This window comes from Pan paniscus, chromosome 12 (genome assembly GCF_029289425.2).
Source record: "Pan paniscus chromosome 12, NHGRI_mPanPan1-v2.0_pri, whole genome shotgun sequence".
Classification (NCBI taxonomy): domain Eukaryota; kingdom Metazoa; phylum Chordata; class Mammalia; order Primates; family Hominidae; genus Pan; species Pan paniscus.
The window spans coordinates 87072774-87086134 of record NC_073261.2 but is presented as its reverse complement, the minus strand read 5'-3'; the positions used below and the strand labels follow the sequence as shown (position 1 = coordinate 87086134).

The window sequence follows — 13361 nt, the reverse complement described above, 5'->3', positions numbered from 1 at the left end:
ACACAGACTATTTTGAGTGTACCAGGCCAGCCAAACCTCAGAGTACTTCCCATACAACTACTCCCTTTCAGAAGAAAATGGATAACCCATGCTCACTGCTAAAGGGATGGTTTCATGTTCGCTTTCCCAAAGTTGATTAGACTAGGTGTATTAGTTTGTTCTCATGCTGCTTTAAGGAATTGCCTGCGACTGGGTAATTTATAAAGGAAAAAGGTTTAATTGACTCACAATTCCGCAGGGTTGGGAAGCCTCAGGAAACTTACAAGCAAGGCAAAAGGGGAAGCAAACATGTCCTCCTTCACGTGGCAACAGGAATGAAAAGTGCCAAGCAAAAGGGTTGGGAAGCCCCTTATAAAACCATCAGATCTCATGAGAACTCACTATCATGAGAAGAGCAAAACGGTAATCACCGCCATGATTCAATTACCTCCCACCAGGTTCCTCTACAACATGTGGGGATTATGAGAACTACAATTAAAGATGAAATTTGGGTGGGGAAACAGCCAAATCACGTCACTAGGTATGTGTCCACTACAAGGGCAACCAATTCATAGGAAAACTAACAGAGTGACATACATCCCTGGTTTACCCAGAGTACTCCTGGTTATGCCTATTGTACCGGTAGAATTATTAATAATTCTACCGGTACAATAAGAGTGCCTGTGTTCACTCTTAAACAACTAAACATTTATTAAATTTGGATGATAAATTATAAGGTTAATATACCAATAAACCCTGAGCTGACATGAAAATAGGAAACAGGGCAAATTCTCTAAAATAGGAATCAGCAAACATGTCTATTTTTGTAAATAAAAGTTTTACTGGTACATAGCCACATGTACATGGCTCATGTCTGTAATTCCAGCACTTTGCGAGGCAAAAGTGGGCAGATCGCTTGAGTCCAGGAGTTCAAGACCAGCCTGGGAAACATGGTGAAACCCTGTCTCTACAAAAAATACAAAAATTAGCTGGGCTTGGTCTTGGTAGCATGTGCCTATAGTCCCAGTTACCCAAGAGGCTGAGGTGGGAGGAGGATCAATTGAGCCCAAGAGATCAAGGCTGCAGTGAGCTATGATCACACCATTGTCCTCAAGCCCGGGCAACAGAGTAAGACCAGTCTAAAAAAAAAAAAAAAAAATTCAATGGCAGAGTTGAGTAGCTAAGACAGAGGCCATATGGCTCACAAAGCCTGAAGTATTACTATCTGACCCTTTATCGACAATTTGCTGATCCTTGCTTTAAAACAGCACTGTCGGCCAGGCATGGTGGCTCAAGCCGGGCGTCGTGGCTCATGCCTGTAACCTCAGCACTTTGGGAGGCCGAGGTGGGCGGATCACCTGAGGTCAGGAGTTCAAGACCAGCCTGACCAATATGATGAAACACCATCTCTACTAAAAAACAAAAATTAGCTGGGCGCAGTGGCATGTGCCTGTAATCCCAGCTACTCGGGAGGCTGGGACAGGAGAATCGCTTGAACCCGGGAGGCAGAAGTTGCAGTGAGCTGAGATCGCGCCACTGCACTCCAGCCTGGGTAACAAGAGCAAAACTCCATCTCAGAACAACAACAGCAACAAAACAAAGAAAACCCAGCATTGTCCAAAAGAACTTTCTGCATTGATGGAAATGATCTGTATCTGCAATATCCAATACATTAGCCCCATACCACACGTACCTATTGATCACTTAAAATGTGGCCAGTGCAAGTGAAAAACTGAATTTTGTTTAATTGTACGTGTGTACAAAATGAAATATTTAAAATTTGGAGTTTTTAATTTTTTTAACTACCAGACAATAAAATGGATTTTTAAAGATACAGTTCTAGTAATTTTAACACATATATTAGATTATGTAACCACCACCACCACCACCATCAGGAAATAAGAAAGTTCCATCACTGCAAAAACTCCAATGGAAGTCATAATCCTCCCTAAACCCTGGAAACACTAACGTGTTCTCTATGACTACAGTTTTTCTTTTTGAGAATGCCATATAAATTCATTCATTATATAACATCTTTAGACTCTTCTTTCACCAAGTTGTTGCATATATCATTAGTTTATTCCTTTTTATTGCTGAGTAGGGTTCCACTGCATGGATTTACCACAGTTCATCCATTTACCAGTTGAAGGGTATCTGGGTTGTTTTCAGTTTTTGGCAAATACGGAAAGAGCTGCTATACACATTTGTATACAGGGTAGATAAATACCCAGGAGTGTGACTAGGTCATATCATATGGTAGGTATATGTTTAACCTTATAAGAAATTGCCCAACTTTCTAGAGTGACTGTACCATTTTTCATTCCCAGAAGCAACGCATGGTGGGGTTCCACTTGCTTCACATCCTTGCCAAGAGTTGGCATTGTATTTTTTATTTCAGCCATCCTAATAGGTATGTAAATGCTATTTCATGGTGGTTTTAGTTTGCATTTCCTTAATGACTAATGATGCTCTTAGTCTATTCATGTGCTTACCTGCCATCCTTTGATAAACTGTTTTCCAGTCTTTCATCCATGTTTTAACTGGAATATTTATTTTCTTACTGAGTTATGAGCGTTCTTCATATATATATATTCTATATATGAGTCCTTTGTCAGATATATGATTTGTAATTTTTTTTTTTTTTTTTTTTTTTTTTTGAGACGAAGTTTCACTCTTATCGCCCAGGCTAGGGTGCAATGGCACAATCTTGGCTCATTGCAACCTCCGCCTCCCGGGTTCAAGCGATTATCCAGCCTCAGCCTCCCAAGTAGCTAAGATTACAAGCAACTGCCACCACACCCGGCTAATTTTTTTGTATTTTTAGTAGAGATGAGGTTTCACCATGTTGGTCAGGCTGGTCTCAAACTCCTGACGTCAGGTGATCCACCCATCTTGGCCTCCCAAAGTGCTGGGATTACAGGCATGAGCCACTGCACCCAGCCAAATGTTTTCTTCCAGTCTGTAACTTATTCTTCATTCTTGTTAACAGTGTTTTTTGCAGAATTTATGAATTGAATTGTGCTCCCTACCAAATTCATATGTTGAAGTCCCAACCCCCAGCACTTTAGAACATGACTATATTCAGAGGAAGGGCATTTGAAGAGGTAATTAAGGTTAAATAAGTTATATGGGTTGGCCCTAATCCAACAAGACTGATGTCCCTTTAAGAAAAGGAAGAGATACCAGAGATATACATGCACAGTGAAAAGGCCATGTGAAGATGCACCAAGGAGGAGGCCATCTGCAAGCCAAGGAGAGAAGCTTCAGGAGAAACCAACCCTGCTGGCACCTTAGCCTTGGACTTCCAGCCTCCAGAACTATGAGAAAATAAATTTCTACTGTTGAAGCCACCCAGTCTGTGGCATTTTGTTATGGCAGCCCTGCCAAACAAATATACAGAGCAAAAGTTTTTATTTTTGATAAAGTCCAATTTATCAATAGTTTCTTTTATGAATTGTGCTTTTGGTATCACATCCAAGATCTTTTTGCTTAACTCCAGGTCACAAATATTTTCTCCTGTGTTTTCTTCTAAAAGTTTTATGTTTTTACATTTAGTTTCATGATACATTTTGAGATAATTTTTGTGTAAGGTGTACAGTTTAGGTTTAGGTACATTTTTTTGCATGTATATGTCCAACTCTTATCATTTGTGGAAAAGTCGATTTTCCTTTCATTGAACTGACTTCCACCTTTGTCAAAAATGAATTGGCTATATTTGTGTGGATCTATTTCTGGACCCCATGTTGATCTATATTGATCTAGTGATTGTGTGTTTATCTCTTACCTACACTATACAGTCTTGATTAGTGTAATTTTTTTTGTTGTTCTTTTTTTTTTTTTTTTTTTTTTTGAGACGGAGTCTCACTCTGTTGCCCAGGCTGGAGTGCAGTGATACAATCTCAGCTCGCTGCAACCTCTGCCTTCTGGGTTCAAATGATTCTCCTGCCTCAGCCTCTTGAGTAGGTGGGACTGCAGGTCACCACGCCTAGCTAATTTTTGTATTTTCAGTACAGATGGAGTTCTGCCATGTTGGCCAGGCTCATCGCCAACTCCTGACCTCAAGTGATCTACCCACCTTGGCCTCCCAAAGTGCTGGGATGACAGGTATGAGCCACCATCACGCCCGGCCGATTATTGTAGTTTTATAGTAAATTTTAAATTTACAATCACAATAATTTTGTGATTCCTCCAACTTTTTCTTTTTCAAAGTTGCTTTGGCAACAAAGGTCCTTTGCCTTTCCATATAAATTTGAGTCAGCTTGTCTGTTTAAAAAAAAAATCTGCTGTTGGGACTTTTATTTGGAAGTACATTAAATCTATAGATCAATTTGGAAAGAACTGACATATTTACTATGTGGAGTCTTCCAATCCATGAACACTACTGGCAGGTGTCTCTGTTTATTTAGATATTGATATCTTTCATCAGTGCTTTGCAGTTATCAGCATACAGATCCTATACGTAATCTCAATTTTGATTTTAAAAGTCACACGTGGCTAGTGATAACTGCATTAGACAGCACAACTCTAAAATGTTTGAAACTGGAAATATTGAGAAATAGCACCACCATGCAATGTAACTCACTGTGAAACCATGCTATGTGCCAGTGTCACAGCACGCAGGACTTTGGGCATAAAGTGAAGTTTTGAAGAAATAGAAAAGATGCAATGAAGAGACAATCAATAAAGAGCAAATAACCCAACAGATGGACAGAAAAAATTACAAGACCATAAGAAAAGAGCAGATCTCCAAGCTGCCTTGAGTTCCTGACAAGCTTCCAGTTCCATGTATCATGTATCTTTACAATAGCCTCTCTTTTCTTAAGTTAACTTGAATGGCTCTTTGTTTCTTAAAACCAGATAATTAAAGATCTACATTTCTAGGACTACATGGTCCTAATAAAAAAAAAAAATTTTAAAAACAGATTGAGGCTATCATTAACTTTCAACAAATGCACTTAGCAGATAATAATTGGATATAGACATGGAAAATAATCCGTGAGTGATAAAAGAGTACAGACAGTTCCAACATATCAGTAATTTGTATTTCAAAGTTTAATTCTGAATTTTGGAATTCAAAAATGGACCTGTTCCATATCAATAACACTTCTAAATGGTAACTGGCAGACCACACTAATAATATGGATAAAACTTAACAGTAGCACTGAGTTTGGGAAAGCATAAGAGATCAGGTAACCAATTCCAACTTTGCACTATAGAAGCAATAGGAGCAGCATTTCTAGCCCAAAGGTGCTCAGACCCCAATGTGCGTAAACACCTTCCAAGATTTCACTTTTGGAAATAAGTTAGACTAGATATAAAATATCCTTCCATTACAAATATCTAGAAATAGCAGACAAGATACAACAAACACTCTTTTACGTGCACTGAACTCACAAGCAAAGAAATTCACAGGTGGCACAAAGAGATGTAGCATAAACAGCTTTAAAAAATCTGTTAAATGTATTTACTGAATAAAATCAGAGCTGTAAACAAAAGCTCAAGCCATGACCTTAGATTAAACTTGGAATCTAGGGACTTCAGTTTTGATTTTTATTAGATGTGGTGAAAGGTAAAATTGGGACCACTGCATAAAACCAGCAATGCCCTTGAAGAGTCACACCCCACAGGTAGGTTGGGGAAAAGGGCTCTATCCACAACAGGGAATTTGTTCAAATCAGGCCTTCACTAGAATCGAAATATCTTCCCTGGAAATCCATAATCACAAGTCTGTCCCCAGTAGAGCATAGGGTTAAAATTTACACTGATTTTGAGGGCCAGGAGCCTCAAGTCAAGAAATAAATTTGTTTCTGGGTTGGTGGTAACACAAGGCACCCGGCAGAGGGAGAAACAAATTATCTGTAGATAAACACATCTTCAACCCATACTCCAGGAAATTACCATATAAAATTATTAGGCAGATATGAGCTTAAAACAAAATTATCAAGCATAAAAGGAAACAAACCACCAGAGCAGTAAAAAGTATGAAAAACCAAATCAAATCCACAGAAGTTAAATTTTAGGAATTAAAAGATACATAACATTACAATCAAGTATGCTTTAAAAGTTTAAAGAAATAAAAGAAGGTATTAAATACATAGGACAGATTTTTTTAAAGTTAACACTAGAAATAAATAAATACATGGGTCAGAAACAAGAGGCTAACAAAAATGACTTGGCAGACAGGATAAAAAGAACAAAATAGAATTTCTAGAAATAAAAAATGAAATTAAAAACCTAACTGGTGTACACAGACATAAAATTAGACAAAATGGCAGATCTGAAGCAGCAAAGAGAGCAAGAGATAGAAAATGAGAGATTAAGAGACACAAAGAATAGAATAAGAAAATATACATCTAATTAAACAAGGAAGGAAGAGAGAAACAATATTTCAAGAGACCATGGCTGAAATTTTTCCAGAATGGGTAAAAGACATAAAACCTCAGATTCAGAAGACACAGACTCAAGGAGAGCAAATAAACAAGAAATCCACATCTAGACACACTACATGAAACTGCAAAAAAACTAAAGAAAAAGAAGTGATCTTTAAAAGCACTCAGAGAAAAGGAGTCAGATTATCCACAAAAGAACAACAATTAGACTTTTCAGAGAAAAAAGAAAGCCAGAAAGACTGTAGAAAATGCAGTGCTGAAAAAAAGTTAAGTCAATCTAGAATTATATTCTCAGGTAAAACATTATTCAATAAAATAGGGCAAAATAAAGACACTTTCTAACAAACACCAAGGGTTCACCGCCAAAAGATGTGCAATAACATATTCTTCTAAAGGATGTATTTCAGGATCAAAAAAGACTCAGAAAGAAAGTTTAAAATGCAAGGAGTATCAAATAAACTACCAATCTTGGGTAGAGATAAACATTGATGACTGTAAAAAAACAATAATGTCTATGCAATTTTTAAAAAACTAGAACTCAAATATGGAGCAAAATACCATGGAAATAGGAAGGTGGAAGTACAATTAAATTGCTCTGAAGACTTTATACAGTTTGCGAAGTGGACAGAGTTAGTGAATAATTTGGGGTCTTAGGTTAGGTATGTATATTAAATTATTACGATCAACATCTAAAATAATGAAAGTAGTATATAACAGTGATTCTTAATTGAGGATACTAACCCCATAAAAATGGAAAGGAGGTGTCTGGAAATGTGGAGGGACATTTACATTTTGGGTTGTCTCAATAACTGGGGATGATAATAGTATTTGGTAGGTAGGATCCAATGATTTTTAAAGTCCTGTTGTGCCTTCAGATTGCCACACAATAATCCTGGCCAAAATGCCAGTAGCACCTACACTGAGAAATACTGTATACACCTACCAAAAAATGAAATTTAAACAACTCAGCATGGAAATTAAACAACTCAATACAAACCACTTGTAGATCTGCTTTAAATCACAGAGTCTTGGCTTCCACACCACGCAGACTCTGAATCAGCAGATCTGAGGTGAGCCCCAGGAACCTATGGTTTTAATACCACTCAAGTGACTGATTCAATCAATAGCCTATCAATCACACTTGAGAAACACCATAGTCTAATAAGCGTGAAATGGCAGATGAATGGGGTTTAAGAGACTCCCATTTCAGCAAGAGGCACTGGAGGAAGTGATGCCTAGGGCTGAGAAAAAGTCTAGCAACAGGGAGTAAGTGGTGGCAGAAATTCATGTACGTATATCATTAAGTGTCCCCAAATCAGAAACTGGAGATCAGAAGAAAAAGCACTTTTCTAAGATTAACAACATATAAGTAGAGCAGTGCTTTACATAAAAATTTACAAAAAAAAATACTGGAAATGAAAATACAACAGGATAGTTCAGGAAAACATCAATAAAGTAACTCAATCCACAACCTAAAAATCAATCGCCCTATAAACACGATGGGAAAGTCTGTCTTCAGAAATCCTGCCCATATTCTGACCGACATACGTCTCTTGAGTAATGACCTTATTCACCAATTTCTAACATCTGCAATATGACTGCCTGGAGCAGCAGAATAGTACTTCTGAAACGTGTTAAATATATTCTGGAAAAAAAAGACTTATTGGTTAAGTATTAGAAATAATACATACTATAGGCCGGGTGCGGTGGCTCAAGCCTGTAATCCCAGCACTTTGGGAGGCCAAGGCAGGTGGATCACGAGGTCAGGAGATCAAGACCATCCTGGCTAACACAGTGAAACCCCGTCTCCACTAAAAAAATACAAAAAAATTAGCTGGGCATGGTGGCGGGTGCCTGTAGTCTCAGCTACTCGGGAGGCTGAGGCAGGAGAATGGCTTGAACCCAGGCGGCAGAGTTTGCAGTGAGCCGAGATTGTGCCACTGCACTCCAGCCTGGGCGACAGAGCAAGACTCCGTCTCAGAAAAAAAAAAAGAAATAATACATACTATACTCTCCTCCTAGAGATCAACTGTGCACACCAGCACATTAAAAGATTCTGAAAGTTCTGTGGCAAAGAAAACCATTTACTTTTGTTTGACTCTTCATCTCCCACCATTATTTGACTAAGGACCCCTAAAAGCTCCCCAATTTAATAGAAAATTTAGGATTTAGAAAAATACATTCACTTAAGTAAACACTGTCTATTCACTACTATATCCTTGGCACTTTGAACAGTGCCTGGAAGACAACAGGTGCTCAAAATATGTTTGCTGAATGAGTAATTAAAATCAGTAGTGTGCTGGTAAATGTTTAAAAAAACAGCTTGGGGGAATGAAGGCAGAATGAGCATTGATTTCTAACATTTTCGTGGTGTAAACACTCCCACCAAGGCAGATCACAACCTACCAACCTGGCATTTCTGCACATGGAGTTGGGAAGAGATGCTCGTAATCTCGCTGGTACAAAAAGTCTCCTGGACATCACTGATTAAAATGTGAAAATGGGCCAGGCGCGGTGGCTCACATCTGTAATCCTAGCACTTTGGGAGGCCGAGGTAGGCAGATCATGAGGTCAAGAGATGGAGACCATCCTGGCCAACACGGTGAAACTCCATCTCTACTAAAAATACAAAAATTAGCTGGGCATGGTAGGTAGTGCGCGCCTGTAGTCCCAGCTACTCGGGAGGCTGTGGTAGGAGAATCACTTGAACCTGGGAGGTGGAGGTTGCAGTGAGCAGAGATTGCACCACTCCACTCCAGCCTGGCAACAGAACGACACTCCTACTCAAAAAAAAAAAAAAAAAAAAAAAAAAAATTACAGTGAAGCTTATTTAATGCAAATGCAGAATATCACTTCTCTAACCAGTATCCCTGGGGAATGAAGACTAAGTTTTCCAGATAATGGGATAAATGTTAAGTGAAAAATGCATATTTTTTAATTCAAAAAAGAAACATTGTATGTTTATTAAGCGTGTGATACAAAATTTAACATTTTCTGCTAACTCAATATTGCCTATTATATAAATTATCTATAAAGCATCCCAAAGTGACGCTCTTAAATTAGACACATAAAGCTATTTGCCCCTATACTAAATCATGTTTTTAGCCTGGGGCCCAAGGCTGGGCTTCAGTGAGCCCAAGAATTCCTGACACTGAATACAAACTGATATATGTTTTATACTTCTTGCTGAGAAAAATGTTTACAGACTCCATTAGGTGTCACTATGGTCTGAATGGGTCCCTCAAAGCTTATGTGTTGGAAACTGAATCCCCAATGTAATAGTATTGGCAGGTGGGGTGATTGGGTCATGACGCCAGAGAATGAATTAATGTCATTTCTGAGGAAGTAGGTTGTTTATCTTGAGACTGAGTTGGTTATAAAAGTGAGTTTGGCTCCCTTCTGCTCTCTTGATCTTTCGCCCTTACTCTTCCACTTTCTGCCATGGGATGACACAGTACAAAGACCCTAACTGGATGCCATCGCCATGCTCTTGGACTTTCCAGCCTCCAAAACTGTGAGCCAAATAAATCTTTGATCTTTATAAATTACCCAGTCTCAGGTATTCCATTATACCAGCATAAAGGGGACTAAGCCAGGTGTCCATAAGGTTAAGAACCACTTCTCTAAGTAAATCTGGACTGTTCTGCTTACTTAATTTGAGGCATTTTGGTTTTCTCCTTCTCTCTCATCAGGCTGTTAGTGGTTATTTCTTACTGACTGTGTGTACAGCATCCCTACCTCCAATTTGTTTTGAGTTGGAGAAACTGATTAAGTGAGCTCATTAGAAAATGTTTTCATTAAATTACTGAGGACTTCACCTGTGAATGTAGAGAATGAAACACAAAAATGTACAAACTGGTGGCAAATGTGTAAAATAAACAGAATGTTTACACAGCTGATGGTAGTCCAGATTAAGTATATTATAAAAACACAACATATTCTACCCAATAAAATCTATCTCCTTAGAAGCCTTTTACTTAAGATAATTTCCATCTTACAAGAGAATATACTTTTCAAATGTATCAGTCATAAAACTTAGAACCTATCCATTTCAGAATCCCGTTTTTACCTGTAGTCATTACAATCCATCCATTTTTTAAAAAAAGCTATGTATAGCAAACTTCATTTTTAAAAATTTTAATTTTTTAAAATATTTTTTGCGCAGGGCCCATGCTAATCTTCTCTGTATCACTCCAATTTTAGTATATGTGCTCCCAAAGCGAGCAACAAACTTCATTTTTTAAGATCACTTATGTTTAAATCTGGGGTGAATGAACCAATTTCTAGAATTCGTGCCTATTATTTGAGGGCTGGATCTGCAACTGACCTTTGGTATATGCAGGAGACTGGTTCCAGGACCCTTGAGTGTACCAAAATCCACACTTGCTCAAGTCCCATAGCAGCCCCTGCAGAACCTGTGTATATGAAAAGTCAGCCATATATATATGGGTTTCACATTACACAAATACTGAGTTTGGTTTAAAAAAATCTGCATATGTGGACATGTGTAGTTCAAGTTCAAGCCTGTGTTGTTCAAGGGTCAGTTGTATATCTTTCATTAAAATCAGTGAAATGAGAAGGACATACATATGCTTTTTCATGACACAAAATTTCAAAGTAAATTAAATTTATTTATAACTAAGCTCCATCAAGGCTTTGAACATTACTCTTACAAAGCACACCTAGCAATATTAGAAACTTTTGTTATACTTTATAAAAATTTTTCTACCATTACTCCTCTTGCTAAAAATCTGCCTACTACGAGAGAATGGCCAATATGAATACCACTGTTTTCACTTTTCACCTGTTCCCAATACCCTTCAACAACATCTCATTTGCTTCTGTTACTGCTGGACATTTACTTCAATTGCATTATAGTAATCTTGGGAGAAACATAAAGGAGGAGCCAGGGAAAGGCAGAACAACTTCTAAGGACACGTTGCACTACAGCAAGCCTGAAATGAGGACAGCTTGAACTAAGGTCATTTAATGGGAATGGAGAGAAATGGTTAAAAATTCTACTTTATCCCAGGTTTTCTAGATTGTGGTTCTCCAGAACAAAAACTCACAAGAGCCACATTATTTTTTGCTTAGGTAATTATTTCCAAGAATAAATAGCTATGTTTTCTGTTGTGCTTTTAATCCAGAGGTGTCTAGAACAGTCCTCAAAGGAAGGGGTGATAGTGGAGGAGGGCCATTCCTCTCCACAGAGACGGACCTGAGCTCACTCAGTCAGCCAAGTATCAAAACAGCATATTCACAAATAAGTTATAAAACAGCTTGGCCAGACGGACAGGAGAAAGAAATGTAACACCAGATTATGGAGAAACGAAGAGGGCAACTTCAGGGAATAAGATAGGCAGAATGTGGTTATGATGCCAAGGATACGACTAAACAGAAAAAGGCCTGGCAGCAACTAGATCTTTGATAATAACTAGTTTCTATCACCCTTTGTCAGTGCTATATCCTCCTCCCAAAGTTTCTTGAGACTGGCCTGGAAAGGGGCTTTCCTGTGCATCAGAAGGAATTTGAATCCATCAGACTCTAATTATTCTTCCAGAAATAGGAAAATCACAATGTAACTCTTAACATCTGAAACAAAAATGGAACAAAAGAATGATTCCACTATGACAGCAATTATTTTTAAGACCAGATAAAATACTAGTTCAGATATACACTGATGAAATTAAACAACCTTCCAGCATTCTAATATCCAGTTTAATTAAAAAAAAGAGATGGATGTCATTGTTCCCACTCAAGAAATAACACCAACACATAATGAAGTACTAATATTGTAATGTGCAATAAACCCACCTACAAAGGGCTCTGTTGTATAAAAATTACCAAAGAAATTTAGCAACATAGCTTGCTGCTGACAAATCTAAGTAAGTACATAAAAAGTGGATTTTACCAAACAACCTACATGCACGTACACACACACACACACACACACACACACACACACACACACACACACACATTTTTAAAATAATGGTTTTATTCAGGCTACACAGCAAGTATTAATAAGCTTTTCCACTATCTGATAATGCTGGCTTTTTAATCTGAAAAAGAAAATGGAATGCTTCTGAAACTCTTCTGTTATACAATAGAGAAATTACATAATTTGACCTCATGAGGCTAAACTATCAGCTCCCTTTCTCACTATTAGGGTTAGCTAATTTGTCTTCCTGCTTACTGCTTTTGTTCTTTTGGGATGAATGTAATTTCCCAAATATAAGACACTCCTGTTATCCTATTTATCCATTACCATTTACTGTGACATAACAAAACTTTGTTTACTAAAACCTACTATAGCCCTCTACATTTCAATTTTCAATTTTCTCACACTCATTATTCAAAGAATCAGACACTCAAATATGCTACATTATAAAGGGCTCTGGAAAACACTATCAAATAATTCTTTCCATCTGTTTAGTTAAAAGGAGGGGGAGAAACTGAGATTTCAATTACTCTTCAAAATATTTTGATATGTATACTTTATTTAAAGCCTGAAAGCTTCACTATACAAAAGACTAGAGCTGTTAAAAAGTTCAGGATGATAGATACAGTGTTCATTATGTAGAATATATGTATACTTAAATATTAAAATATCAGGAAAAGGGGAAGGGAAATACAGGTTTGGTTTTTGGGGTTTTTTGTTTGTCTGTTTGTTTTGAGACAAGATCTCACTCTGTTGCACCAGCTGGAATGTAGTGGCATCATCATAGCTCACTGCAGCCTCTTAACTCCTGGGCTCAAACAATCTTCCTGCCTCGGACTCTGGAGCAGTTGGAACTACAGGCATGCACCACCACACCTGGCTAATTTTTAAATTTTTTAATGTAGAAATGGGGTCTCACGATGTTGCCCAGGCTGGTCTCAAACTCCTGACCTCAAGTGATCCTCCCACCTCGACCTCATGAAGTGTTGGGATTATAGGTGAGCCACTGCACCCGGCCTACAAGTATTTGTATACCAATAGCTTAATATTCC

General features: G+C 37.9%; 1 protein-coding gene and 1 pseudogene across 6 annotated transcripts in view; both read right to left on the bottom strand.

Annotated features, from left to right (window-relative positions):
• The window catches only part of MAP4K3 (mitogen-activated protein kinase kinase kinase kinase 3), a 188011-nt gene that overhangs the window by 133918 nt on the left and 40732 nt on the right, over positions 1-13361 (bottom strand). The gene's annotated exons all lie outside the window — the stretch shown is intronic.
• Positions 10499-10595, bottom strand: LOC112438942 (U6 spliceosomal RNA; annotated as a pseudogene).